The sequence below is a fragment of the Triturus cristatus genome, chromosome 2_2, assembly GCF_964204655.1.
Source record: "Triturus cristatus chromosome 2_2, aTriCri1.1, whole genome shotgun sequence".
NCBI classification, from domain to species: Eukaryota; Metazoa; Chordata; class Amphibia; order Caudata; family Salamandridae; genus Triturus; species Triturus cristatus.
The window spans coordinates 1,258,174,540-1,258,198,983 of record NC_140582.1 but is presented as its reverse complement, the minus strand read 5'-3'; the positions used below and the strand labels follow the sequence as shown (position 1 = coordinate 1,258,198,983).

Sequence of the window (24,444 nt, the reverse complement as noted above, 5' to 3'; positions counted from 1 at the left end):
CCATTTAATCTGTAAGAAAAGAGAAGAAAATTAAAATACCAGGGTGGGTTTAAATGTGGAGGGATAATCTTGGCCTCCGTGTCTTTAATAAAATCCAGATCTTCTGCCCACCAGGCTGTGAAAAATCTAAATTTTATGGCATGACACGGAGGCCAACATTATGCAAGTTCAAAGTGTGTTCAACACATTATCGATACCATTTGATACAGTTTTAAAATAACAGCTTTTGAAAATGCATACATTTGACCAGTCTGCGGCCCTAAGGATATCTTGAAGGCCACCACCCAAAACAAAGGCTTTTGAAGTAGAAGCTCCTCTAAGAGAATGAGCACCAAAAATGGAAGTATCAATTCCAGCTTCTTTCATGACATCCTTCACTATGAGGGAATCTGTGAGATATCAGTAACTGATCAACTGAATTTCTCAAACCAAAAGTTCTTTTTTCATATTCCAACAAACACTTAATGACACACAACCTTTAATTCTGAGGAAAAGAGGGATAGAAGATAGAATTAGACATAGTTTTAGTCCTTTTTTTGAGGAAAAAACAAACTCCCTGAGGTTGGAAAGCCCTACTAGAGATGTCTAAGGCTTTAACATCCGAAGTTCGCCTGAAGGAGACAAGGCACAATAAAACAGTCAGTTTATAGGAGAGTATTTTTAAAGAGAGGGAAGAATTCTCACCCCAACTGGTAATTAATCTAAGAACATCCCTGACGTCCCATAAGGCGGAATATTTTGGTAAAGGTGGGTTTAAAACATGCATACTACGCATAAGCTTTTTTGTTAGCAAGTTCTGGCCTACCGAGGTACCGTCTACTAGGCAGTGACCCGTTGCAATGGCCGATCTATAGACATTATCAGTTCGATAAGCCAGGCCTGAAGCGAAAATTTCGGACAAGAAATTAATAACTTGAATTACACCGGCTGAAATGGGATCGTGATTCCATCTAACGCACCAACAAACCCATTTACGCCAAGCCAGTCTATAAGCTTTCCTTGTCCCAGTGTCAGGTCTGGGGTAGGGAAGGTTAGGTTCCCAAAGCTGAGCATACTACCCAGGAGCCAGTTTATGCGCTTGGTGGGTAGGCGAAGAAGTGTTTCAGTCAGATCACTCTCCGCTTTCCTACGTTCCTTGAGAGTGTAGTTCTGTTTCCCCTTTCCCCCCCAAGATGGCCGCTGGCAGGTTAGCAATTGGTTTCCCTGACTTGCGCTGGCAGCGGTACAGCTTTTCTGGTTGATGAGGCGCGCGCGCTTCCAGAGCGTGGCGCACTTCAACCGTCGGAATCTCTGTGAAGGCGGCGTTCTCCTGAGCTCCGCGCTTCTCGTCGAAGAATTCCAGTCAAAGACACTCCCTGAAGATAGAGTAGTCTTTTCGTGTTCCGTTACCATTGTCCCGCATGCAATTTCGAGTCAGGCGATTTCCTAGTGGTGTATTCCAGCTCCTTGTAGAAGACAAGGCTTGCAGAGACTTCTGGAGATTGGCAAGCATTCCGAATTCAACGAAGACTTTCAGCGCATCTACTGCGAGTAAGGTAGAGGCTGTCCTGTGAACTTGCAGAAGTAAAGTAAGTCCCATTTTCTTCTAATTTTCGTGGATTTGCCAGCGCTTCATGGAGGGTTACCAGTAACAGTTGTAAAGAGACTAAAGAACTCACAGACTTTAGCTTGAGAGAGAGAGAGAGAGAGCATCGTGAATAGAGAGAGAGAGTTCACAGAACAATATGATTTCGCTTCAATAGCAGTATCAGCCGCAAGTCTGAAATTCAGCTACAAGTGAGAGAAGAAGACAGAAGAGTTTCTTTTTCTTGAGAAAGACTTTAATTTCAACCCAAGCAAACGCATTGGTATTTGTATATATATATATATATATAGAAATAGGCAGTAGACAACGAGCTCATCTGCACACTCAGAATCCAATGAGACGGAGAGAAGTCAACCAAGTAAGAGAATATTCACAAACCTATGAAAGGACAAGACACTACTGAGGGGGCTAGACAGGTAACGGTAGACAAGGTGAAGGGTTGGGAGTGAGGGAAAAGGTAACAAGGTTTACATGTTCTTCATTTTGCAGGAGTCATTACATGTCAACAGATCAACCCCTCAACTCCTTAAAAGGCAACAGCCCAATGAGTCAGAGAGCAGCTACCCACTGTGTCAGGACAGGTATAGTGTGTGAATAAGTACCATACCCCTTTTAGTGTAGTCAAGTGTAGGATTGTTTCTGAATAACTCTCATTGCAGGAATCGTGAGGAAGAAGTTTACGAATCCAGTCCAAGAAGAAGACGCAGTGTTGTCTCTCTTTTCTGTCCAATTCCCCTTTCCCCCGCTTTGCTGCTTGTGAGCCTGGCTCGCAGTAGCGGAGTGGTGGAGTGGAGATCAAGCATCTGCTCCTGTGGAATCGGCAAGATCTGCTAAGGTACCTGACACCCAGGAGCCCAAGATTCTGATATGAGTCTGAAAGCATTTTCCGAAAGTCCTGGGAGGCGCAATTGTCTCCTGAAATCCTCCAAGCCATCAATGATAGGAGGCCCTGAGTCACAAGGGGGTGTCGTTCCCCGTGAGGGCCTGTGATTACGGTCCCGAAGGTAGGGATGAGGATCGGAAAGTCTACGCTCATTTCCATCATAATTGGAAACCAAGCCTGGGATCTCCAAAGGGGAGTTATTACTACCAGTGAATCCATGTTTCACCGAGCTTGAAGGAGACGTGGGAGCAAGGCAAAAGGAGGGAAGGCATAAGGGTTTATGCCAAGCCCGTTCTGAAGGAAGGCATCTACTGCCAAGGCCTGAGTGTCCGGCCTCCAGCTGAAGAAATTTGGTAGTTGAGTGTTGAGTCTGTCTGCAAACAGATCTATTCCAAATGGTCCCCATAAGGATTGAATAGACAGGAAAATCTGTCTGTCCAGTTTCCAATTGCTCAAATCTTTGAAATTCCTGGAGAACCAGTCTGCTACCCCGTTGTTCAGGCCCGGAATGTGTTCCGCAATGACAGAGTTGCCTTTGTTGAGACAATAGGCCCAGAAATTCTTGGCCAGGTCCGAAAGACCTTTGGAGTGAGGACCCCCTATCTTGTTCACGTATCTCACAGCGGAAACGTTGTACATGCGGAGCATGACTGAACATTTGATCATGTCTTTGGTAAAGCTCCGGATTGCAAAAGATCCTGCCAGTAGTTCTAGGCAATTGATATGTAATTCTTTCTCTTGAGAAGTCCAAAGACCCCCTGTTGACGAGTCGCCGCACGTGGCACCCCATCCCTCTAGGCTCGTATCCGAATCTATTATGAGGTCCGGTTTTTCCCAAAGATGGCTCTGCCGTTCCAGGCTTCTGCATTCCTCAACCACCAGAGAATCTCCTTCCTGGAATCTGAGTCCAGGTACACGATCTGAGAGTAGGAGGGATTGTTTCTCAGGGCTTTTGCCTTGAGTCTCTGAAGGGCGCGGTAATATAGAGGCCCTGGATATATGGCCTGGATAGTTGCGGACAGGAGGCCCAGTATTCTGGCTAAAGACCTTAGAGGGAAGAATTTGTTTCTTAGAATTTTCCTTAGCTCTTTCCTGAGTTTTCTGAGTTTTTCCCCGGGGAGTTTTAAGTTTACTTGAACTGTATCTACCGTAAAACCCAGGAACTGTGTATTTTGGGTTGGAGTTGTTGCTGATTTTTTTATGTTTATCACAAAGCCCAAATGTTCTAAAACTTTTATAGTCAGATCTGTGTGTTGATAGGCTACTTCTTTGGACTGAGCCATTATTAAAATGTCGTCCAGATATAAAATTAGTCTTATTCCCTTGCTTCTCAGCCAGGCCGCTACTGGGCGTAGGGTTTTGGTGAAGCACCAAGGGGCTGAAGATAGACCGAAGGGGAGGCTTGAAAACTGCCAAAGTTTGCCTTCCCAAAAAAATTGGAGGAATTTTTGGTGTGGGGGCCATATGGAGATGGTTAGGTAAGCGTCCTTTAGGTCTAGACGAGTGAGCCAGTCTCCTTTCCTTAGGATATCCCTGAGGAGGTAGATCCCTTCCATTTTGAAGTGGCGGTAAACCACCCATTGATTTAGATCTTTTAGGTTTATCACGGGTCTCATTTTTTTGTCCTTCTTCTATACTAGAAAGACATTGCTGATAAAGCCAATCTCTTTCCCTTCTCAGATGGTGCCTTTGGTGAAGAGGTCCTTTACCTATTGAGATACTAGAACTGAGTCTTTTTTTGAAAATTGAATTTCTCGGGGAAGTCTCTCCTGAATAGGTAAATCTATGAACTCTATTTTGTAACCCTTGACTGTATCTAACACCCATGGATCCTGGGTCACCATTTTCCATTCCCACAAATTGGGCTAGTCTCCCTCCCACCTTTATAGGGGTATCTAAATGGTCTTTGATTAGACTTACCTGTTGAAAAGCCTCTTTGTTTTCTATCACCCCTGAAGCCTCTTGAACGGAATCTTTGTCTCTGGGGATAAAAGGAGGATTGGGTTGCCAAGCCGGAATGGGGAAATCTTCCTCCACGTCCCACAAAGGGTCTTGATGAGAAGTTTCCTCGGCCGGGGAATCGACCCCGCATTCTCCCGGCCCTGTTAAAAACTCTAGTGTTGAAAACGTTTTTAATGTCTTTTTGAGACTTTTGGATAGAATTAAATACTCCAGCATATTTGGCCATTTCTTTGATAAATTCTTCTCCAAAGAGAAGTCCTTAGGAGGTCGGTCCCCCTTCTTTGTTAGCCAGCTCGACGAGCTTTGGGTCAATCTTTAGCAGCACACTTTTCCGTCTCTCATTTGAGAGTGCGGTGTTTGCGTTGCCCAGAAGGCAGATTGCTCTTTGTGCCCATTGGCACAGTTCTTTAGGGTCTACTGCAGTGCTATTAAGATAGGCTGTTTCGGCCAGTTCGAATATCTTGGTCAGGGGACCCGTAATATCTAGTAGTCTATCCTGACAGGACTTCAATCCTTTGTTGAGGCCTTTTCTCGGGTCTCTCCCTGTCTTGGCAATGAATGCCACCACCTTCCTATCCAAATCAGGGGTCATAGCTACCTTGTCGGGGATGGAGGGGCGAGGGCATTCAGACCTAAGTTGTGATCTGACTTCTTTAGGTATCTCCTTGCGGAGCCAAAATGAAAGGTATTCCCCTATGTGTTAAGAAGGGACCCACTCAGGGGAGAGGGGGTGTTTAATAAGAAGTGGGTCAAACATATATTCCCCAAAGGGGTCGAGGATTCCCATAGTAGACCCTGAGGCCTTAGATGCCTCCCCTGATGTATCGACAATTTTGTCTATGGAGTTGACTCTGTCTATCCAACGGTATTCGATGCGTTGGAGTATGTTAGTGTGATACTAAGGGAGCATTGGGTACGGATCTGCGCAGATCCGTACCCAATGCTCCCTTAGTATCACACTATAATGAGAAAAACCACACGGCAGATGATGTCAAGTGGCAAGTTTATTGACATTGCAACCCTACCAGAAAGGGGAGGCGACATCACTAACATACTCCAACGCATCGAATGCCGTTGGATAGACAGAGTCAACGCCATAGAAAAAGGCCTTAACACTACATTGACAAACACCCCTAAAATAAATTATTGCCAATAGCGTACACTTTCAGCTATAGACCCCTTCCGCTTGCAAAGTAAATGTGCCACACACTATTATTGAATAATACTGTCCATTGCACATCCATATAGTATGTCTAGCGCAGCCAAATTACAGTTCATTGTGCCCGTGCGTTGGTGATATCATAATTATGTTTAAAGAACAAGCTTAATGTATAACAGAATCTTTCTCAATAGAATGTATACTATATGCTTTATTTAACTTGGTTGAATGTAATAATTGTAGATGCAAATATCGGGCAAGTGCCGTTTTCTACACATTAATGTTCAATATGATGTTTCAAAAATTTTAATATCAGTAATATAACTTTATGAGAACAGCACGCACAAATCACACGGTTTGAGCAACAATCATCAGACCCCATCCCAGACAGTATCTCTTCTGTTTCCATTGCTTAATGGAAACCGAGTGCCAGATGGATCGGTGGCACGGCTTTCCATTGGAAATCCTGCCGGTTTCCAGATCAGAAAGGCGGGAAACATGAGATAAAACAGAGCATCCTGCAGGCGCTCGGTGTCATTGCACCCGGAGCCTACTTGGGAGGCCTCACTGCAGCTGACACACGCTGCTGCCTAAGAAATTGATTTATCCAGACAAGAACAACAAGTAAGTCCCAAGCCAAGTATTCCCAGCTCCCCGCACCCACCCTTGTCTGACAGATGGCAACAAGAGAATTTCGAAACATGTGGCTACTGAGTAAGTATCAATGACAAAACTTATGTGAAATGTTTAACTGTAATGTATACATGTTATCTCACATAAACAACCATTCTACAACAATGTTCGTCATGTCACATACACTGTATCAACAGACACTGCATGTACCAAAGAAGAGATCATGTACTGTACAGATGCGAGAAGGACATGTAACCAAGTTCCCTAATTTCCCTCCTTCCCTCCTCAGGTGATGCTTGGTATGCACTCTACTCTCAACTCTGACACCATACAAACATGCAGCCACTCTACCTCTGTGCAGGTACAATAGCACACATACGTACTGGAGCCATCATAGAGCTCACTTTTGGTCTCCTGAAGTTGTGATTCAGATGTCTTGACTGTAGGGGGGATGCTGCTGTACTCCCCTGAAGTTGTGTGCAAGATCATAGTAGCCTGTTGTGTCTTCCACAACATAGCTTTAAGTAATGGCTCACACATCCCTCTAAACCCTCACCTATGTCTGAATCCGGGCATCCGGGCAATTGCACAGAACAGAAGGCAGGGTATGTGAGTCTGTGATCAGCTGGTTACCACTTATTTTACCTGAGCAATCTGTTGTGTTACGGACAGCATGTGGTCTGCAGTGTGTTGTCAATGATGATAATCGATATTTAACACTCTGTCCAAAAATTTCATCATGAGACTACTTTGCAAGCCACGCTATATGTATGTAAATATCAGCTGTTGACAGGAGTCAACAGATTGGCCATGCAATGTGTCATGTGCAGATGTCAGCAATTAGTGTTGACAATGTCTCTAAGCAATTCATTGCCTCCGAGGATTAAATGTGCTCATGTGAGACCTCCCAGGACCTTTTGACAATGGGGGCCTGATTCACAAAGGGATTTCACTCTTGCATTGTGAAGGATTTTCCCTCAAGTGCAACAACTCCCTGCACAACTGAGGGGACTCCACTATAAGTCATGAGGCAGTTTGATAATCAGGCCCTATGTGTCTGGGGATACACAGCACTACTTCCCCTGACTTTGGTATAGCACTACAGTCAACACTGAGGGGAGCGCAAATTGCGGACTGCATGTACCATGATGCAAAGAAGCAAAGTTTCCTGTGATGTGATGTTGTGTCTGGCCACACCCCTTTCCCTGTCCAAACTTGGGTACATTGTCTGCTCTACAATTTGTTTCCCGTTCCTAAGGTTCTTTTTTGTAAAATCTCTGCTCCACATGCGGAGTCTACGCTCCACATGCAGAGAGTACGATCTCAGGCTGGAGACTCTCAAATCAGGCCGGACCCACGATTTTGCTACAGGAAATGTTAGGCTGGAAATGCATCACAGCAAGCTGCTGGCAGCCATTTTCCGTTCATTCTGAGTCATCCTCTGCACCAGATCAGATCTTCTGCCATCCTGCTGCTCTGTTCACCCAAACTGCTTTCAACATTGCTGAGGGACCTGAGGAGAAGGCAGGCACCCCCTTTCACTGAAAGGGAATTAGACTAGTTGGCAGAGGGGGTACTAGAAAACTTCCCTCAGCTGTTTCGAGGGCCCAAGGATGAGCTAAGTAATGCAGAGAATGCCAGGATCGAGACCACCATTGTGGAGCGCTGAACAGTGGATGTGTATGACCAGTAGGGCAGGGCATGACATAAGCGCTGGGAGGATCTAAAATGCTGGTCCAGTTTGAAGGCTCAGAAAATATAGGGTCAGTCCTTCCAGCACCATGTGCACTGGCCCGCCTCTCGCCACTGTAAAGGAGAATCCTGAGACCAGAATGGCAAGCCATCCATCCTCAGCTGGAGGAGCATGAGCAGCAGAGAAATGGTAAGTGCATTAACTGCAATATGTATCTGATGTGAGGGAGGACAGAGCTGTACCATCAGCTCTCCCATGTCTTCATGTACCCAATCTGTGCAAGTGCAGAAGTCATTATAAGGCCAAAGGCTCACTGTAGCATAGAAAATACACTGAGCAGAGTGCATTCCGGGACATGTAGTATTTGGTAGCCACCAGGAAAAAAGAGCCTTGCATGTGCATTTTTACATAAACCTGCACTGCCAGCACCATTACTAGTGAACCAAGGGCCTTATAACTGTTGTGTGCATTTGGTGAGGAATGGTGCGGACACAGACCAGTGTGTGGATGAGATGCCTTTGGGTAATGGATGCTGTAACTTGCATGCCTTTGGTGAGTTTGGGTTCAGATTAAGAGAGAAAATCATGTGCCATGGAGTAAATATTTTATTATATACCATTAATATAAAATTAATTAAACAAATATCACTATTATTTCACATGAAATAGAAACATTTACTTATATAAACATACATACATGGGAAACAACATTTACAATGCGGTCTTTAGCATGTTTTACCTTCACCACACATCCTTTAAAGCAACTGACTTTACCAACCAATATTTTGCCACACATATACCTTTACCAAGCATATCTTTACAGAGAACATGTAAGTAGAATGCAAATGTATAGCCAGTATTAGGCTCCGGTCGAAACGCATAGGCCAATTTTTGCTGCACAATTCATGTTTTTTAAAATTGTAATTAAAGGAAAATACTAGATACTGATACTAGTATCTGTAACGTATGTGCGTGTTTATTTCACCAGAAGGTAGTTATGGTTAGGACCAAGGCATGATTAGGAAAAGAGTTTTTTGTTTTGCCGATCACTTTGGCGTGGCTTGACAAATCTCCACGAAATTTTCACAAAACATCTCCTTTTTGGTTCAGCTGCTGTGTTGAAAGTTTTGGGGTGATCTGTCAAACGGGATAGAGAAAAAAAGAGGTCCCAAAATGATCCAGGAGGTAGATCTCTTCCTCCACTAATTGGAACTAGCCTGTTATTTTCCTTGTAACACAAGAGTGTATTACGGGAGGTGCCTGGCTCCCAAATTCAGCATTCCTGCCAACTCAATCACCATATTAGGGTGGTGTTGTTTGCAGTTTTCAAATTAAGTTTATACTTTTTAGATTTCTCAAATGTATTTTAGTTTGCCCTAATTTACCAATAGCTAATGACTCACTGGGGAGTTGGTGTGCGGCAGTGGGGGTTGCTGGATCCCGGTTTGGAATTTTACTTTTCACGCAAGTTTTGTTCTTAAATAGTTACAGCGCTACACTCAAGGCACATCCATCACTACCTAAGACGCCCATTGCCAGATGACGGCCTAAAACGACAGAATGGCAATGCATCCACGCAGCTCAAGGAGGTAGGTCTCTTCCTCCACTAATTGCAACTAGCCTGTTATTTCCTTGTAACACGAGCGTGTATTACAGAAGGTACCTGGCCCCTAAATTCAGCATTCCTGACAACAAGGCTGCCATATTAAGTTGGTGTTCTACGCTGATTTTAAATTAAGTTTATGCTTTTTAGCTTGTTCTAATTCATTATAGTTTGCCTTAATTTGCCAGCAGCTGCTGACTCACTGGGTAGTTGGTGTGTGGCAGTGGTGGTTGCTGGACCGTGTATTGGAATATTCCTTTGTCCGCATGTTTTATTTTTAAATTATTTACCACGCTACACTCAGAGTGCATCCATCACTCCCTGACACGCCCACTGCCAGATTCTGGCCTACAAAGACAGACCGACAGCGCATCCATACAGCTCCAGGAGGTAGATCTCTTCCTCCACAGATTACAATGAGCTGGTTATTTTCCTTGTAACACAAATGTGTATTATGAGACATGCTTTTGTGTAGTTCCTATAAAACCTATATAGGATCTACGTGTAGGATTGGTGTCCAGACTGATTCCAGATGCCCCCACCAGGTATAATACAAAGCAGCAGAAAAACGGTTGTGGCCTGTAATCGCCGCACTCTATTTGTCTTACTTGAAATCATCAACATGATAATCTAATGCACCTCCTCACAACCCAATATAACCTTTGATACACCCACTCTAAAAAACAGACTACCATTTTCAAAACCATAGACACACCAATACCAGTTACTACATATCCATTCACTGATTACTAAGTCTACACACACATCCACTCATTCACTCATACAGTCACTCATACATGCAGTCACTCATCATATGCACTCATACACCTATACAGGCACTCATACACCACCACTCATCCAGTTACTCACACACCTAGTCAGTCATGCAAAGAATCAATCACACTCCCACTTCTCACCTATACAATTATAGAAATACCACATCACTTATTCATACAGATACTAACACATACTTATTCTCTTGTACAATCACTGATACAAGCACACACTCATCCATGTAGCCACTCTCAAAATCACTCATTCTCACATATAGTCATTTATATACTCCAACACTCACATATAATGCCTTTCACATATGTAGTTACTAAGACATGTACCACTGAGACATCCATTCACTCACTAACACACCCATACACACACGTACCCATCCATACCGCTCCTCGCAGACACACTCATGAACTCCTAGACCCACTGAATCCCCCACTCACACATCTATGCACAGAGTCACTTACCTCCCACCCACCCACACAGACACTCATGCACCCATACAGGAACTCAACCAATCAATAACCCATATAGACACTCATGTAGCTACTCACCAACCCATGCAGCCATTTACACAGCAACTGACAGACTGATACAGACATTCACACAGTTTAGTCAATAACCCATGCATTCAGAAAGACACATTTAATCCCTCACTTATACAGTCAGTCACACACCTACTAAATCATCCATTCATAAACGTATACACCCACTCATTCTTCAATACACCTTGGTGTGTATATATATATATATTCACTGAAAAAACCATAGGTTTCACACACGTTATAGTTAGGAATTAGCATTTAAAAAACCTTGCAAATTCAGTGAAAAAACCATAGGTTTCACACATGCTATAGTTAGCTGGACATTTTACTGATAAAAAACCATTGAAATTCCCCCGTTATAGTTAGTGCAGGCAACTATAACTCACGCGACCGCAATCCTCTGCTGATGCTAATACTGTATTTAGACACTTATTTGCCCATGTCTTCTTCCATTAAATTTTAGCTATACATATATTGCAAATATTTTTTTTTCATAAAGACACATATGTCATCAGCAGAGGATTGCGGTCGCGTGAGTTATAGTTGCCTGCACTAACTATAACGGGGGGGGTGTTCACACAGCTGTCAGTATTGGTTTTAGATGTTTTCGGCTAGTGGGTTTACTTGCAATTTTCTGCAATTGCAGTTAGCGAGTACAACATATACTTCTGTTTAATGTGCAATCGAATCAACCTCATAGCACTGTTATATGATTATCTTGTTTTATTGCAATGTTTAATAACACCAGTTTTCAAATGACCACAGTATGTATGACTACGCAATACATGATGTACTAATGCCGAAACCAATTTATTGTCGTTCTATATACTTGTGAACCTAAGAAACAGGGAAGCATTCCATTATATAAAAACTAGTACAAGATGGATGCCAATTATTGTGGCGAAAATGTATACCTAACAGGAAGTGCCTTTTCTATGTTGTTTGATTGTTAATATATACACGTCATGAATTCCTAATGAGATCGTGTGATAAAGACACTCTGTGTGTCGAAACGCGTAGCGATTGTTTGGAATAAATACCTGTGGATGCAATGGACTCCTGAGTGTGCATCGTTATTTGAAGGAACTTTTTGATACTCATTTACCGGCTTGGGTTTCTGCCGGTCGACGCATCACCTGGCGAAGGGACTGATCTCGGAAGGACCCGTATTTCTCTTGGTATATATATATATATATATATATATATATATATATATATATTACCTACTGGCGGCCGCCAGTAGGTAGTTATAGTTAGGACCTATTTTCCATAGGAAATCCGCAACATTCTATTTGGAATAACTTTGGCGCCCGTTGATGAATCTTCGCGAAATTTTCAAAACTTTTGGCCATCTCCAGTCTGCTCCTATCCTGAAAGTGTCGGGATGATTCGTGTAGCGGGGGCTGAGAAAAAAGGGGGGTCCCAAACCTTGTTTTCCCAATGCAGTTTCCCATAGGATCTTTAGCCGCAGCTACAGCCCGAACTGCTGAAGGGAATTACACCAAATTTGGCAGAAAGGTAGACCTTAGTTCAGAGTCGTGCCTTTTGCTTAAATGGTGTAAATCCGTCCAGTAGTTCCTGAGAAAATCAAAATCAAAATCACATATATATCTGGGCGGCGTCTAACCACACATCTCATCGTGAGATCTGATTGGCTGTCAGCACTTCATCCAAGAAGTGTTGGCAGCCATCTTGGGACCAATATGCATGATAGCACCTCATTGAAAAGCATTGCGGTTAATAGAAGCTTTTAAGACTTTAGTTACACTATAAATCATTTGTTGATGGTACCATACTCATTTTAGGAATTGTGGTGTGTTCTAAGGTGATTTTACCATGTGAAAAAGCCTTCTGCTGTGATATCATGAATCATGTTTGAGAGAAAACTATTTTCTCATGCTTTTCCCACAGAGGTTTGGAAGGTGATCTATAAGCTAAACTGAGAGCATATTTTCTGTAAATTCACATTATCATTCTCAGTCATGTGAGAATGAAGTCTGACATTATCAGTAAAACATGTACATCCAACAAGGGCAGAGACAGTCAGTTGATTCCTTTGTGTTCTACTGTCGCTTCCCATAGTTTTCTAAAGAACAACTAGAGCGCTAACAGTCAAACGTTTTGCACACCTGAAGCCATCTTGATTGGAATAAAGTTGTAACATCTAATTTAAAAAGGAACACAATGAGGGGGTTCATTTTGCCATAGAACGTGTGATTAGTGCTGCAGAAAGAAAAATTAGGGCACATTTTGACGTCTCAAATCCTCTTCTATTTCATAAAAAAATTCTGACATGCAGAGTGAAACATGCACTTTCAATACCAGCAGCAGACTTCCCTGGTGAGCAGTAGCTTTACTACAGTGATCTAATGAGCAACTAGAGTGCTAACATTCAGAATTTATCGCAAATGTATGACACATCTGAATGCCTTCTTGATGGAACCAAAGTAAAAAACTGAAAGTATTTCCTACTGAGGAGACTGCAGTAAATGAGGAAATTAGGAAACTTTATAACAAATAAGTCTCCCAAAATGGCCACCAGAGACAAAAGAGCCCAAATGTAGCCCAAATATCACCCAGATGTAGCCCAAGTATAGCCCAATGACAGAATGTCCCAGAGTGTTCTTAAGAACAATTAAAAATTTGCAAACATTTGTGACAAGAATTTTCAATTCTATTAAGAAAACGGAGGCGAGGATTATGCTTCTCATTTTCTTTACTGAAAATTCTCAGCAGCCAATCAGAAAGTAAAAAGACAAATACATACTACAATACCCATAAACCTTAGTGGGTATCACATGACAACCATAGAGTAGACTCCTATGTAAGGAGCATAAGAGAATACTACATCCTCTTTCTTTGTGTGAAAAACAGGTAAGTCAAAAACATAGTCACAGTCTGGTATCCGAGAACAACTGGAAAGAATCCATGCAACAGAAGGAAATCCAAAGGCCAACGGTAGCAACGAAAAACTTGAAGTCAGCTTCAATGCAACAGCATGCCCTGGGAGACGACGAAAAACCTTCTTTAAAGGTGAAAAGTCAGCAAACTTCACTTGAGATCAGAACCTAAAGTAGAAAGATAAAGCCATACTACCACACTCCCAGGAAGAGATATAGCAATAGGGAAGGGAAAAAATCAGCATAAATATACATTGCATTATAAAAACAATTCTTATGGGTGGGATAATCCTCACCTCCGTGTCCTTGATAGAATTGAAAATTCTTGTCACAAATGTTTGCAAATTTTGAATTCTATGTCAGGACCGGAGGCTCCGATTATGCTAGTTTAAAGCTGCGCCACCACAACAGATGCAACATTTACAATAGGTTTATAATAAAAAGTTTTAAATGTAGAGTCAGAGGACCAATCAGCTGCATTCATAATGTCCAATAAACTGACTCCCACAGAAAAGGCCTTGGATGCCATAGCACCACGAGCAGAATGAGCACCAAATTTGGAGACATCAATACCAGCTTCGCTCATGAGCCAAAGCACCCATCGTGCCAGTGTGGCTGGAGTCACTGGACGAAAAGGTTTCTGTAGAACAATCAACAATTGACCTGCCATATCTTGACGAAAACCTGCAGTACTCACCTCATAATCCCGGATACATTGTACCACACACAATTTTGGATTGTCAGGAAATGCAGGATAAGTGACAGAAGTGGTGTTACATTTAGTGCGTCTGGTGACCAAAAAAGTAAAACCCTCAGGAGAGAATCTGCGACCCGCTAGATCGAGGGCGCGAATATCAGACACTCGTTTACATGATACTAAACAAAGTAGCATAGCTAGCTTGGCAGAAAGCTGTTTACGAGACAAACCTTGATTTACAGGCCAGGAGTCCAAGAAACGTAAGATAATGGAGACATCCCAAAGCTCCGAATATTTAGAACACGGTGGTTTTACCAACCGGATACCCCTAAGTAATTTACACACTAATGGATGGTTACCAAGTGGTTTGCCCTCGATGGCCACGTGACCTGCCGAGATGGCTGACCGAAAATTAATGACAGTGCGAAAAGCAAGGCCTGAAGCGGCTAAGGACGCTAGAAAGTTCACTACCAAGGAGACATCTGCTGCAGCGGGATCCACCTCCCGTGGAGAGCACCAATCACACCATTGTTTCTATGCTGCAGCATAACGTTTGTGTGTGTTGGGCGACCAAGCCTCACTGATAAATCTGGTAGCGTCTCTCGAAAGGCCTGGGACTTTCCAACGATCCCCGAAATTCTCCAAGCGACCAGCCGGAGTTCACCTGATGTTATCAACGGATGTGGAGATTGGAGGGGGTCTAACAACAGATTCCACCGCTGGGGAAGAAGAACCGGAACCACACATAACATTTCCAGAAGTACTGGGAACCACGCTTGAGCCCTCCATAGAGGAGTGATCAGAATCAATTCCGAGCGATGACATTTGGTTCGGGCCAGGACCCTTGGAATCATTACAAACGGAGGGAACGCATAACAAAGCGCTGGAGGCCACAGTTGCAGAAAAGCATCCGTGGCTAGAGCCTCCGGATCCGGATGCCAGCTGAAGAACTCCGGAATTTGTTTGTTGAGTCTGGAGGCAAACAGATCGATCCGACAAGGGCCCCACATCTTGTTCAACAATCGGAACTTTCGAGGGTGAACCCGCCAATCGCTGAAATCTCGGAGATGTCTGGAATTCCAATCTGCAACTTGGTTGCTGCACCCTGGAAGATACTCCGCCACTACAAACAGACTGTTCTGAAGGAAAAAGTGCCAAAAGTCTTTGGCAATCTCTGCTAGAAATCGGGACCGAGTCCCGCCCAACTTGTTGACATACCGAACCGCCGACACGTTGTCCATGCAGAGAAGGATGCAACAATTTGTCTGATGGGGCGAGAGGCAACGAATCGCAAAGGAGCGCGCCAGAAGCTCCAGGCAATTGATGTGGAGATTCAATTCCTCTGGAGACCAACGGCCGCCAGTGGACACTTGACCGAATCGGGCTCCCCAACCCCACCGACTGGCATCGGATTCGATCACTACCTCCAGGGTGGTGCCGAATAGGGCTCGACCGTTCCACGACTCCATATGTTCCAGCCACCACATCTCCCACCTTGCCTCCTCTGAAAGAGGAATCTGATCGGAATACCTGAGGCCTTTCTGGAGATGGCGTATTTTGAGCCGTTGAAGCGCTCAGTAATGAAGGGGACCCGGGAATATCGCTTGTATAGAAGAAGCTAACAACCCGACCCGGGCTACAGACCTCAAGGACACAGTCTGCTTGTTCAAAATAAACCTCAACTCGCTCTTGATCGATCTGATCTTCTGCTGGGGTAAGAGGAGTTGATAAGTGAGGGAGTTGACTAGGAAGCCCAGAAACTCCACCGACTGAGAGGGAATCAACACTGATTTTTGAGGGTTGACCAAGAATCTCAGATTCTGTAATAGATCCGTGGTCCAGGCAAGATGCTGCAAAACAAGACGAGGACACTGACCCATGATGAGAATGTCGTCTAGATAAATGATAAGGCGAACGCCTCTGGCACGAAGAAGCTCGACCACAGGCCTCATAAGCTTTGTGAAGCACCAAGGTGCTGACGAGAGGTCGAAAGGAAGGACTTTGTACTCGTACCACATTCCCTGCCATTGGAATTGAAGAAAATGATGATGAGGTCCATAAATGGGCACCGACAGATAAGTATCTTTCAGATCTAGGCGGACCATCCAGTTCCCTTCCTGAAGAAGATCGCGAAGAAGATGGATCCCCTCCATCTTGAAGTGACGATATACAACCCATCCATTGAACTCCTTGAGATTTAAAACAAGCCTGGATCCACCCCCCTTCTTCTGAAATAGGAAGACGTTGCTGACAAAGCCCTGAGGATGACGAACCGTCCGCCCTATGGCCCCTTTCTGGAGTAGAGAATCTATCTTGCTGGAAATGAAAACCTGATCCAGATGGGAAAAAATCATCGGTCGCGGGGGAAGAGTCTGAGAGGGAGAATGAAAAAACTCTATTTTGTAACCCTGCATTGAACCCAGGATCCACGCATCCTGCAAGATCTCTTGCCATTTGTGGAGAAAATACTGGAGACGGCCCCCCAATTGAACCTCTGAAAAGGGAATTAAGCTCACATGAAGAAGTGGCGTCACGTTGACCTTCTTGGTTGCCTCCAGAGCGTCCCTTTTTGTTGTAGTTACGGGATCCACATGTGGGGTAGAAATTGGCAGAAGAAGTGGACTCTTGATACCTTCCACGATGGAAATCATAGCCTCGCTGGGTGCCTCTTTGGTAACCTCGGCCGAATGACCGCCCCCTATGTCGTCCGGCCCGTCCAAAAACCGGGCAAAAAGCCCGCTTTAAGGAACCCTGTGCTTTATCATAGCCACTGAAGGTTGCGACAAACTTAGTTAATTCCTTCAAAAAAGGTTGACCAAAGAGGAGACCCTGAGCCAAAGGGCCGGACTCACAAGAAGACAACTCTGCCAACTTTGGATCGAGTTTTAAAAGAGTAGAGCGGCGGCGCTCACTGGACATGGCACAGTTTGCATTGCCTAATAAACATATGGCACGTTGAGCCCAACCAATTAAATCATCCGGATTGATAATCTGCCCTGAGGCTTTGGATTTGTAACCCAAATCCAAAATTTTTGTTAGGGGCCGGACAAATCAAGCAACTTATCCTGGCAGGACCTCCATGCACGATCTAGACCTTTCTTTGGATCCTTCGTGTATTTCTTAAGATATGTGAACATGGAAAGATCCACATCCGAAGTATCCGCCACTTTGTCCGCGAGATCTGGACGTGGGCATTCTGAACGCAAACGTGCTCTAACATCCTTATCATAAGGTTGACGTAAGTGGGAATGGACATAGGTCGCAACTTCAGTAGGAGCCATGAGAAAGAATTAGGGTGTACAATTGTAGAAGGCTCAAAGGTCAATAAAGTAGGATGCGAGGAGCGTCCACAAACCGCTCTTTGCGTGATTTCTTTACGGGAGGAGGAGAAGCCTCCGACTCAGACGTCGTACCAGAGGAGGTATTTCCATCATCTCTGGGAGGTGAGCTAGAAGGAGTGTCTTTGGACATAGATCCATAAGAATGATCTGACGTCAAGGTTTTTGCGAGCTTCGCAAAATCTGAAGAGTGTGGGTTTTTTGAACGCTTAACACCAGATGAAGACCGGGACATTGAGTCAGGAAGCCAGCCTTGCTGCAAGGCATAATTACATAAATGGCGCTTCAAGTGTTCAATAGCCCTGACCATAGCTTTATTAACGGAGTGCTGAACTCCCACATCTAGAGCTTCGACGAGCTCTTGCTCCAATGACCCAGAGGAACCTCCTCAAAATAGTCTGCCGCATCATAATAATATTCAGACATGGTAGGCACTAAGAAGTGACAAAATATACCCACAGGAGGAAATGAGGGAGTTAATATGCACTGTCAGAGGTGTAAAGAACTGTAAGAGTAATGACAGTGACCAATCAGGGGAGTGGCTAACCCCAGGCAAGCCAAGCAACACAGGAATGTAGAAATCCCAAAGTGCATAAATATGTAAATATTTAAATGTGGAGGGAGGGCTTTGCCTATCTATGCCACTCTAGGCAGAGCCTATGCCAATTATACAGCCCAAGCCCTATAGAAGACCTGGACGTCGCTGAGGAGGCTGGCAAGGTTGTGGGTATAGAGCAATGGAAAGCGCTGCTCCTGCGCCCCAGAAATACAGGGTATTTGCTGAGGAAAAAAGCCGGTATGCAAAGATGGCCACCGCGCATGCGCGGAACGGCTGAAACACAAGCCAGAAAGAGGACTGTGCGTGCAGAGCGCGCGTGTCCTCACTCCCCATCTCCCACTCCACCGTAAGGTTTGCGGGCACAATGCGCCCGTAACCGGGAGGCAAGAAGCGCTCCCAAGAAGGCAGTGCCCTTGAAACGGAGTGGCACAGAAACTCACAACAATGGGGCAAGCTCCAAAGCGGAAAGGAACAATGCGTGAGAGATCGCTAAGCTGATAGGAGACACAGCGCCGTAAGCGCGCACAGTGAAAAACGGCAGTGCGAGCAGGGCACACAGCAGCCCAATGAACATACAGTGAAAATGTAAGTACAGTCCAGCAAGCAAGCAACTACGCGAAAAGCATGCATAGACAAAGTAAAAGGTGAAAAACACTTAACTGGCTGCGGAGCAGCAAAGAAAGAGGATGTAGTATTCTCTTATGCTCCTTATATAGGGGTCTACTCTATGGTTGTCATGTGATACCCACTAAGGTTTATGGGTATTGTAGTATGTATTTGTCTTTTTACTTTCTGATTGGTTGTTGAGAATTTTCAGTAAAGAAAATGAGAAGCATAATCGGAGCCTCCGGTCCTGACATAGAACTAGAGCGCTTACTGTCTTACTTATGACAAACGTATTGCACACCTGAAGCCATCTTGGTTGGAATAAAGTGGTAGCTCTTAAAACATTTAATTTAAAAAGGAACACAATGAGGGGGTTCATTTTGCCATAGAAATTATGATTAGTGCTGAAGAAAGAAAAATTAGGGCACATTTTGAGTAACTTCTCAAATCCTCTTCTATTTCATTAAAAAATTCTGACATGCAGACTGAAACATGCACTTTTAATACCAGCAGCAGACTTCCCTGGTGAGCAGTAGCTTTACTACAGTGATCTAATGAGCAACTAGAGTGCTAACATTCAGAATTTATGGCAAATGTGTGACATATCTGAATACCTTCTTGATGGAATCAAAGTAAAAAACTGAAAGCATTTCCTACTGAGGAGACTGCAGTAAATGAGGAAATTAGGAAACTTCATAACAAATAAATCTCCCAAGATGGCCACCAGAGACAAAAGAGCCCAAATGCAGCACAAATATCACCCAGATGTAGCACACATTTAGCCCAATGACAGAAGTGTGCAAAACACTTATTTTTTGTGTTTTTGCTGTTTTATATAGTGCAGACTTGTCAGGTATTGGATTGCTTTACATGAGCATTGGATACATCACACAAGATCAAATTCATTTTGGTTGTAGACATGGGGAGACTAAATGATTTGACCAGAATCACAGAATGTTGAGCTGAAGCAGAAACTCCAACCTGGTTCCCCAGTTGCAAAGTCTGCACCTCTGGAAGTAACACCACATTCTCTCCCCCTAAGTGCAACATTTAATGAAGTGGTCAACTCGATAAAAAAACATAAAGATTACAAATAATTTAAAAGTGCTTTGTCGCTATTTAAAAAACTCAGAAAATATGTCATCTATTTTAGTTTTTTAGAGCACTAACCATAATTTTGTCGCAAATAAGACCCTCAAATATATATAATTTCTAAAGGAAATGCTCTAGGTATTACAGTTTTGATTACATCAAGATGACGTCAGGCGTTCCACACTTTAGTAATAAATATAGAATGTTAGTAATCTAGTTGTTCATTAGGATACTGTTGAGAGGCAGAGGCCAGGGGCTGGCACTCTGCAAATTGAAGGCAGGTAGTAGGGTGCAGAGGCACCAATTTGACCACACTGGGCAGGCAGGAAGGGCAGTGGCACCACAACAGACTATGGAGGGCAGTGGAAAGGGGGGCAGGGGCAACAAACCAACAATACAGGACTGGCAAGAGAGGCTGTGGGAATATAATTGACCATTGTGGGCAGAAGGAAGAGGCAGTGGTATTACAACCATACATGCCAGCAGACCCGATTCAGCCAAGAAACATCCAATGTTTTTAAGCTCAAATGGGCTTTATTTGATCTGTCTCCTATCTACAATCTCCTCTTTTTCAATGTAACTCAAAGGGGAAAATCAATGCCCCAGTTTTTTTTCAAAATCTCCCTCTTACCAAGTTAAAAATGTTCGCAAGTATGGTACATTGGATCATGGAAGGCAGGAGGAATTGGGGTAGGGACATGGACTCGGATAACAGAGGACAGGAGGGACATGGAGAGGTGCACCAAACTGACCCTACAGGGCAGGCATCAGGGTTTGCAGCAGCACAATACACCACACAGGGCATGCGGGACGGAAGTGCAGCACAACTATCCATAGAAAGCAAGAGGGAGGGGACAGGACCATGCACATGGACAACAGAGAACAGAGGGGCAAGAGGCAATGGTAACTAGCTGACCATAATGGACAGACAGGAGAGAAAGCTGCACCATAACAGACCATAAAGGGCAGGAGGGACAGATCAGTTGCTTTACAATGGAACAGACAAGCCAGGAGGGAGGTAATAGGGGTCTGCACATGGAAACAGAGGGCTGGGGGCAAGGGGGCAGGACAGGAGCAGCAAGATGACCATGGAGGTCAGGCAGGATGGGCACTAGAAACAAGACACATCATGGAGAGCAACAGTGAGACTTTGATGGCATACACACAGACCATGGAGGGAAGGTGGGAGGGGGTCAGGGGCAGCTAGCTGACCACACAGGGAAGATGGGAGGGGCTGTGGCAGCACAGAAGACCATGCATGGCAAGTGGGAGGGTTAGTGGCAGCAAAATGGCTATGATGGGCAAGAAGGAGTGTGCAGGGGCATTCACAAAGGACCATGGAGGATAGAAGGGAGGGTCAGGACCTGGGCACAGACAAGAGAGTTCAGGGGAAGGGGCCTCACAACAGACCACGCGGGGCAGGCAGGAGGAGCAGTTGCTGCACAACAGACCAGGGAGGGCAGAAGGGTGTGGCAATACAATGGACCATGTAGGACAGGAGGAAGAGGATAGAGGCATGGCATGTGGACAGGCAGGGTGGAGGTGGCAGGGACAGGTTACAGTCATCTAACAATGCTAGGCAGGTGGGAGGAGAGTGGCAGCTCAACAGAACACTCAGAGTAGATAGAAGTGGCAGGTCCATGAAACATGGTGGGCAAAAAGGATGGAGCGGGGCATGCACAAAGACATCGGAGGGCAGGGGGAAGGAGAACAGGGGCACAAAGCTAAGCACAGAGGCTAAGCAGGAGGTCAATGATGGGCCATAGAATTGGGCAATGGAGGGCAGGAGGAGTGGACTGGTACATCATGCTAAATGGAGGGCAGTGGCAGCACATCAGACCATGCATGGCAGAAGGGAGGAGGCTGGTCCATGGATTCAGACAACAGAGGATAGGGAGGAGGTGGATGGAGCAGCAAGCTAACTGTTCAGAGAAGGTGGGTATTAGGAACTTTATTGTTTTTAAAATGTGTATCTGTGCGAACTACTTAAAATATGAACAAGTATGCAGCATAATCTCACTTTTATTCAGGAAGAAGAGGACGTTTGTGACTGTGACTGTGGGCTCACTTGGCAGAAACACCCCCTGACCCTCCAACCCGCATCGCATAATGTAATACCCGTGAAAAGGGTAGGTGAATGCAGTGTTATATAGAACATAGTCCTGAGAGCACGATTGAAAATGAAAACTAGATATAGTGTATGATATAAACTATGCACCAAAAAGTGTGATGTAAGATGAACCGGGGCGTGAAATATAATATGCAATACATTGTGCGCAATGACAGATTCATTGGAGAGTGCGAGATAGCACAGGCACTAGCGCGTGCTATGCAATATGCGCCTTGGAGTGTACTATACACAGGGCAGGGTTGTGTAACCTAACTAGTCTCTAAAGTTGTAATATAAAATATGTGCTGGGGAGTGTAATGTTGCATATGCACTGTGACAAAGATATGGATATGGCATAGCGCTGTGCGTTATAACATAGGCATCGAGGAAGGCACGTTAGATGGGGCAATATAACCTGTGCGAAGGCAAGTGTGGCATGACATATTCACGGAGTGGTGTTACAGTGCACATGGGCTAGAGAGCGTCATAGCATACTTACTAGCTGGTGGAATACAACACAGAGGTGTGTGGCACTCGGCGGGTACTGGTGGGTGTAACTCAGCATTGGGCTCAGCCAGGAGCGCGCTGTGACTCTCAAGTGAGGTTCGTCTCCTTTCCAGAGAGTAAAATAGAAAAGTATTACACATCCGGCGGTGAATGTGTGTTTTATTAACCGTGAGGGGGGTTTCTTGCAGAGTTTTGGTAAAATTTTTGTCGAATCCCCTTTGAATGGCTTGGTGTGCGTGTGTATTAAATGTGCCTGTCAATAGCTACCCATGTTTGCATAAATAAACGACAAGGGTGTATACTTGGAAAGTACCCACCAGCGGGGGCACCGGGATTAGGCACGGTAGGGCATCAGACACGTCAGAGCTTCACGTGGATTCATTGTATGCATAGTCACCTTTTAATGAATATCACGCAAATCAGCATGGTGATAGCTACATACGGTTTGTCGAGCATGTCCTAGGTGTTTCTATAAATATATTTAAAAAAAAATAATAAAATTCAGAGGCCAGCCCCGGGGGGATGGCTGATTAAGGCCTTGGGAGGGGGACCACGTGGCCCCCTTCCAAATCTTTTTTTTTCAAAAAAAAAATTAAGGGGCAGGCCCTGGGGGATGGGGTCCCCAGGGCCAATAAATTAGAAAAAGAAGGGGGGCCACACAGCCCTCCTTCTTAAAAAAATAAAATATATAAAAGACCGGCATCGCACCGGCGGCCACGCCCCCTCCTTGCAGCACTCTGCAAACGCGCCCCCTGGCCAGTTGTAAGTTGGGCCTACTGGAGGCACCTAGTGGGCTAGTTGGACCTTAGGGACCCTCAGGATTCAAATGAACTTAATCTCCCAACTAAAAACGGCCACAGGGCATGTTTACACAGTGGTGAAGGGAGGGGACAGGGCCTGAGTTAACGTGTGCAAACACGCCCTGTGGCGCGTTTTAAGTTGGGGAAATAATTCACCTTCAATCCTGAGGGACCCTGGGGGCCAACTAGCCCACCAGGTGCTTCCAGTAAGCGCCACTGCACTGCGTTGCAGAGAGGAGGTCTAGGCCATGCCCCTTGTTACATCTCTCTGCAACGCAGCTCTGTGGCGCTTACTGGAGGTACCTAGTGGTCTAGTTGGACCCTAGGGACCCTCAGGGTTCAAGGGGACTTAATCTCCCAACTTAAAACGGCCACAAGGCTTGTTTACACAGTAGGGAAGGGAGGGGACGGGGCCTGAGGTGACGTGTGCAAACACGCCCTATGGCGCGTTTTAAGAGGTAGTTTTAATCCCCCTGCCCTATTATATACTAGGGGCTTACAGAGGAGGTCATGCTAATCACAGGGGGACCCCAACGCATAGTATTCCCTAGTGTATGTAGGTGTTTTCACTGTGTTCTGAGTGTCTTTTAACATAGCACTGGCTCTAGGACTGTAGTCAGACTCAGTTACCACCAGTATCCATCTGAAAAAGTTGAGGGTACAGGATGATTTTGCAACAAGGCTTCTTTCTGCTCTTCTGTTTGTTCTTTCTGCTCATTATCCTTCTTCCTGCACTTTTCTTCGTCTTTGAGGACTTCTGTTGCTTCTTTCTGCATTTCGTTTTTTTCTTTCTGTGCGTTTTTTCTTCTTTCTTCACATGTCCTATCTCTGTAGGCATAGTTAGAAATTAGAATTTAAAAAACCTTTGAAATTCACTGAAAAAAACATAGGTTTCAGGCACGTTATAGTTAGGAATTAGCATTTAAAAAACCTTAAAAATTCACTGAAAAAACCATAGGTTTCAGGGCCGTCATAGTTAGCTGGACTTTT

The 24,444-nt window shown here is 44.6% G+C and overlaps 1 protein-coding gene across 1 annotated transcript in view; it reads right to left on the bottom strand.

Moving 5' to 3' along the window:
• The window catches only part of LOC146863549 (extracellular calcium-sensing receptor-like), a 241,369-nt gene that overhangs the window by 1,548 nt on the left and 215,377 nt on the right, over window positions 1–24,444 (bottom strand). The gene's annotated exons all lie outside the window — the stretch shown is intronic.